Consider the following 6,000-nt stretch of genomic DNA (forward strand, 5'->3'; position numbering starts at 1 on the left):
TGTCTGGGTGAAGATGTTTCTCCTCATCCCTGTCCTAAATGGTCTACCCCGTATTTTTAAGCTGTGTCCTCTGGTTCGGCACTCACCCATCAGCAGAAACATGTTTTCTGCCTCCAGAGTGTCCAATCCTTTAATAATCTTATATGTCTCAATTAGATCCCCTCTCAGTCTTCTAAACTCAAGGGTATACAAGCTCAGTCGCTCCAGTCTTTCAGCATAAGGTAGTCCCGCCATTCCAGGAATTGACCTCGTGAACCTACGCTGCACTCCCTCAATAGCCAGAATGTCTTTCCTCAAATTTGGAGACCAGAACTGCACACAATACTCCACCAGGGCCCTGTACAGCTGCAGAAGAACCTCTTTGCTTCTATACTCAATCCCTCTTGTTATGAAGGCCAGCATGCTATTAGCCTTCTTCATTACCTGCTGTACCTGCATGCTTACTTTCATTGACTGGTGTACAAGAACACCCAGACCTCTTTGTACTGCCCCTTTACCTAAATTGATTCCATTTAGGTAGTAATCTTCCTTCCTGTTCTTGCCACCAGAATGGATAACCATACATGTATCCACATTAAACTGCATCTGCCATGCATCTCACCTAACCTGTCCAGGTCACCCTGTAATCTCCTAACATCCTCCTCACATTTCACCCTGCCACCCAGCTTAGTATCCTCAACAAATTTGCTAATGTTATTACTAATACCATCTTCTATATCATTAATATATATTGTAAAAAGCTGAGGTCCCAGCATTGATCCCTGCGGTACCCCACTGGTCACTGCCTGCCATTCCGAAATGGAGCCGTTTATCACTACTCTTTGTTTCCTGTCAACCAACCAACTTTCAATCCAAGTTAGTACTTTGCCCCCAATACCATGCGCCCTAATTTTGCTCGCTTAACTCCTGTGTGGGACTTTATCAAAAGCTTTCTGAAAGTCCAGGTACACTACATCTACTGGATCTATCTCGTCCATCTTGAGAGTTACATCCTCAAAAAATTCCAGAAGATTAGTCAAGCATGATTTCCCCTTCATAAATCCATGCTGACTCTGACCTATCCTGTTACTACTATCCAGATGTGTCGTAATTTCAGCCTTTATAATAGACTCCAGCATCTTTCCCACCACTGAAGTCAGACTAACTGGTGTATAATTTCCTGCTTTCTCTCTCCCACCTTTCTTAAAAAGTGGTACAACATTAGCCACCCTCCAATCTGCAGGAACTGATCCTGAATCTATCGAACTCTGGAAAATAATCACCAACGCATCCACGATTTCTCGAGCCACCTCCTTCAGTACCCTGGGATGTAGACCATCAGGCCCCGGGGACTTATCAACCTTCAGACCTAACAGTCTCTCCAACACCAATTCCTGGCAAATATAAATTCCCCTCAGTTCAGGTCCTTCAGCCACTGTTACCTCAGGGAGATTGCTTGTGTCTTCCCCAGTGAACACAGATCTGAAGTACCAATTCAATTCTTCTGCCATTTCTTTGTTCCCCGTAATATATTCCCCTGTTTCTGTCTTCAAGCGCCCAATTTTAGTCTTAACCATTTTTTTGCCTTTCACATACCTAAAAAAGCTTTTACTATCCTCCTTTATATTTTTGGCCAGTTTACCTTCGTACCTCTTTTTTTCTCTGCGTATTTCCTTTTTACTACTCCTCTGTTGTTCTTTAAAAGCTTCCCAGTCCTCTGTTTTCCCACTTATCTTTGCTATGTTATACTTTTTCTCTTTTAACTTCATATGTTTCTTAACTTGCCTCGTCAGCCACGGCCACCCATGCCTCCTCCTAGGATCTTTCTTCCTTTTTGGAATGAACTGATCCTGCATCTTCTGCATTATACACAGAAATATCTGCCATTGTTCCTGCACTGTCATCCCTGCTAAGGTATTGCACCATTGTACTTTGGCCAGCTCCTCCCTCATAGCTCCATAGTTCCCTTTATTCAACAGAAATATTGTCACTTCTGATTGTACCCTCTCCCTCTCAAATTGCAGATTGAAGCTTATTGTATTATGGTCACTACTTCCCAATGGCTCCTTCACTTCAAGATCCCCGATCAATTCTGGTTCGTTGCACAATACCAGATGCGGAATTGCCTTCTCCCTGGTAGACTCCAGCACCAGCTATTCTAAGAATCCATCTCGGAGGCACTCCACAAAGTCTCTTTCTTGGGGTCCAATACCATCCTGATTCTCCCAGTCTACCTGCATGTTGAAATCCCTCGTAACAACTGTCGTAACATCTATGCGACAGGCCAATTTCAGCTTTTGATTCAACTTACATCCGACATCCAGACTACTGTTTGGGGGGCTGTAGATAACTCCCAAGAGGGTCTTAGAATTTCTCAGCTCCATCCATACTGACTCTACATCCCCTGATTCTAGGTCCCCCCGCGCAAGGGACTGAATATTATCCCTTACCAACATGGCCACCCCACCCCCTCTGCCCGTCAGTCTGTCCTTATGATAGCATGTGAAGCCTTGAATATTCATTTCCCAGGCTCTGTCCACTTGAAGCCACGTCTCAGTTAACCCCACAATATCATATCTGCCAATTTTCAAAAGAGCCTCAAACTCATCCATCTTATTTCTAATGCTTCGTGCATTCATATATAGTATTTCTAATTTACTGCCCTCACCCTTCTCATCAACTCCTATTTCACTCAACCTTACAGCATGATCCCTTTTTGAGTTTTCTGCTTCATTGATACAGTTGTCTTTCTTGACTTCCCTTGTTCTAACTTTCCCTTCAATTTCCTTCTTAAACATCCAGTTTGTCCCCTACTCCCCCGCTACTTAGTTTAAACGTAGCTTAAATTAAGTTGCAGTAGCAAACCTGCCTGCCAGAATGCTGGTCCCTAACCTACTAAGGTCGTCTCTCTTGTATAATTTATGCTTACCACAAAACATACCCCAGTGATCCAAGAATTTAAATCCTTAAATCCTTATCTCAGTCCCAACCCTCGGACTCAGCACCGCCTTCTTGACCTGCAATCTTCTTCCCAACCTCTCTGCCCCCACCCCCTCTCCGGCCTATCACCCTCACCTTAACCTCCTTCCACCTATCACATTCCCAAAGCCCCTCCCCCCAAGTCCCTCCTCCCTACCTTTTATCTTAGCCTGCTTGGCACACCTTCCTCATTCCTGAAGAAGGGCTTATGCCCGAAACATCAATTCTCTTGCTCCTTGGATGCTGCCTGACCTGTTGCGCTTTTCCAGCAACACATTTTTCAGCGCTGATCTCCAGCGTCTGCAGTCCTCACTTTCTCCTAGAGAGTGTTGCTGAACAAAGAGACCTTAGAGTACAGATTCATAGCCCCATGAAAGTACAGTCACAGTTAGATAGGATAGTGAAGGTGGCATTTGGTGTGCTTTCCTTCATTGGTCAGAGTTGGGACGTCATGTTGTGGCTGTACAGAACATTGGTTAGGCCATTTTTGGAATATTGCATGCAATTCTGGTCTCCTTCCTATTGGAAAGATGTTGTGAAAGTAGAAAGGGTTCAGAAAATATTTACAAGGATGTTGCCAGGGTTGGAGGATTTGAGCTATGGGGAGAGGCTGAATAGGCTGAGGCTGTTTTCCCTGGAGCATTGAAGGCTGCGGGGTGACCTCAGAGGTTTATAAAATCGTGAGGGGCATGGATAGAGTAAATAGACAGTCTTTTCCCTGGGGTTGGGGAGTGAAGAACTAGAGGGCATAGGTTTAAGGTGAGAAGAGAAAGATATAAAAGGAACCTAAGGGTAACTTTTTCATGCACAGGGCGGTGCATGTGTGGAATGAGTTGCCAGAGGAAGTGGTGGAGGCTGGTACAGTTGTAACATTTAAAAGGCATTTGAATGGGTATATGAATACGATGGGTTTAAGGAGATTTGGGTCAAGTGCTGGCAAATGTGACTAGATTAGGTTAAGATATCTAGTCTGCATGAACAAGTTGAACCTAAGGGGCTGTTTCCATGTTGTACATCTCTATGTCTCTATGACTCTATATGGCAGGATAAAAATTGACATATTGGATGCATTCGGACTGAGAACTTTAAACATGCACACAGATGAAGTCATGTTCAAGGAACAATCAAAGCCTAGATGACAAACCTCTAGAGTACGAAACCCATTAAGAGATCTGGTATTCAAAAGCAATAGCAAACTCGAGCATCATGGGATCGACGTGGTCCACCTGAACCTCTTGGGGACTGACTGGAGATGGTTATACCTGCCCAGAATCTCATCCATGACTCCCAACTTCAACCCAAATAATATAAGATCCAGATAACAGGAGAACTACCATCTCTTCACAGCTTGAGGTACAGATAACCCTCTCGCCACCCCCAAAAAGACCGATGTTGCGAGCCCCGCCCACAGCATACCTTTAAATAATTTGACGTTTACTTACTCCAACCAGCGGACAAAGCAGAGTCACATTTCTGTCAGAAACACCTTCCACGCCCTCAGAAACCTACAATCTGCGTCGGGATCGTCGAATGAAATTCAAAACAAACCGAGCACGACAACGACAACGGCCACGGCCTCGGCCTCGGCCTCGGCCTCCGCCCCCTCCCCCGATGGAATTCCCGCGAAACCCGCCGGCAGCAACCGACGAGCACGAGCTCACTCACCCCCCCCCGCCCAACGGTCGGAGAAAGGGAACGACCAACAGACATCTTAGCTTTATTCATATACATTAATTCCTAATTACCAACCTAGTTAGAAAAATCTCGTCTGTTTTTTTTAAATGTCTACTATCCAACTCACCTGAAATAGATAAAATCAGGTTAGAGACAATGTTTGCTGCGTTCTCCATCTCAGTTTTCCATCCATTTAGATTTACTTCTCTTAAAAGAAGTTTTGATTCAAGGGTTTTTACTCGGTAGTTGTGCTTGCTTACTGCTAAGACCAATCCTTCGTAACTAACTTACGAGTAACACTAAAAGTTCAATAGGATTTCCACAATTCAAAACTGGTGAAAGTTCTTGGTGGCATTCGGAATGGACTTCATGCGCCATCAACCGGACAAAGAGATAAAAGCGACGCACTCTCTCGAGCTGAAGATCAGGATCGAAATTAACGGTATGTATCTTTTAAAAATCAGTTTATTTTAGCAAGCAATAAAGTAAAGTATAAGAAACAGATGCTGAACAACTAAAATGTCAGCAGAAAATGTTAAGCAGCATCCGCGGAAAGAACAAAATAATTTGCGATTCCAAGTGTTCGTTAACTTTTTCAAAGGGACGTATTGGAAAGATGTTAGACTCACTTTATATATTAATGATCTGCAATGAAGGGACTGGGGGCATTCTGGCGAAGTTCGCCGATAATACCAAGTTAGGTGAATCGGCAGGTAACACTGAGGAGGTGGGGAGGCTGCAGAAAGATTTAGACAGTTTAGGAGAGTGGTCCAGGAAATGGCTGATGAAATTCAACTTCAGCAAGTGCAAGTGCACTTTGGAAAAAAAACAGGCGTGGACTTTTTTTTTAAATGGAGAAAATACATAAAGCCGAAGTACAAAAGGATCTGGGAGTGCTAGTCCAGGATTCTCTAAAGGTTGATTTGCAGGTTGAGTCCGTGATTAAGAAAGCAAAGGTAATGTTGTCATTTATCTCAAGAGAGTTGGAATACAAAAGCAGCGGTGTGCTACAGAGACTTTTTAAAGCTCTAGTTAGGCCCCATTTAGAATATTGTGTCCATTTTTGGCCCCCACACCTCAGGAAGGACATACTGGCACTGGAACGTGTCCAGCGGTGATTCACATGGATGATCCCTGGAATGGTAGGCCTAACATTATGATTGGCTGAGGATCCTGGAATTGTATTCATTAGAGTTTAGAAGGTTGAGGGGAGTTCTAATAGAAACTTACAAGATAATGCATGGCTTAGAAAGGGTGGATGCTGGGAAGTTGTTTCTGTTTGGCGGGGAGACTAGGACCCATGGGCACAGCCTTAAAATTAGAGAGAGTCAATTTAGAACGGAAATGAGGAGACATTTCTTCAGCCAG

General features: G+C 44.0%; 1 protein-coding gene across 1 annotated transcript in view; it reads right to left on the minus strand.

Annotated features, from left to right (window-relative positions):
- Positions 1–4,890, minus strand: part of LOC122565425 (semaphorin-4E-like) — a 117,486-nt gene extending 112,596 nt beyond the window's left edge. Inside the window, exon 1 of the mRNA XM_087975981.1 lies at positions 4,760–4,890. The gene's annotated coding sequence lies outside the window, so the exon portion shown is untranslated. The remainder of the gene's footprint in view (positions 1–4,759) is intronic.
- Positions 4,891–6,000: the final 1,110 nt, after the last annotated feature.

The sequence above is a fragment of the Chiloscyllium plagiosum genome, unplaced genomic scaffold (genome assembly GCF_037043375.1).
Source record: "Chiloscyllium plagiosum isolate Xiang-an unplaced genomic scaffold, Cpla_swu_hap1 HiC_scaffold_28, whole genome shotgun sequence".
In the NCBI taxonomy this organism is placed as follows: domain Eukaryota; kingdom Metazoa; phylum Chordata; class Chondrichthyes; order Orectolobiformes; family Hemiscylliidae; genus Chiloscyllium; species Chiloscyllium plagiosum.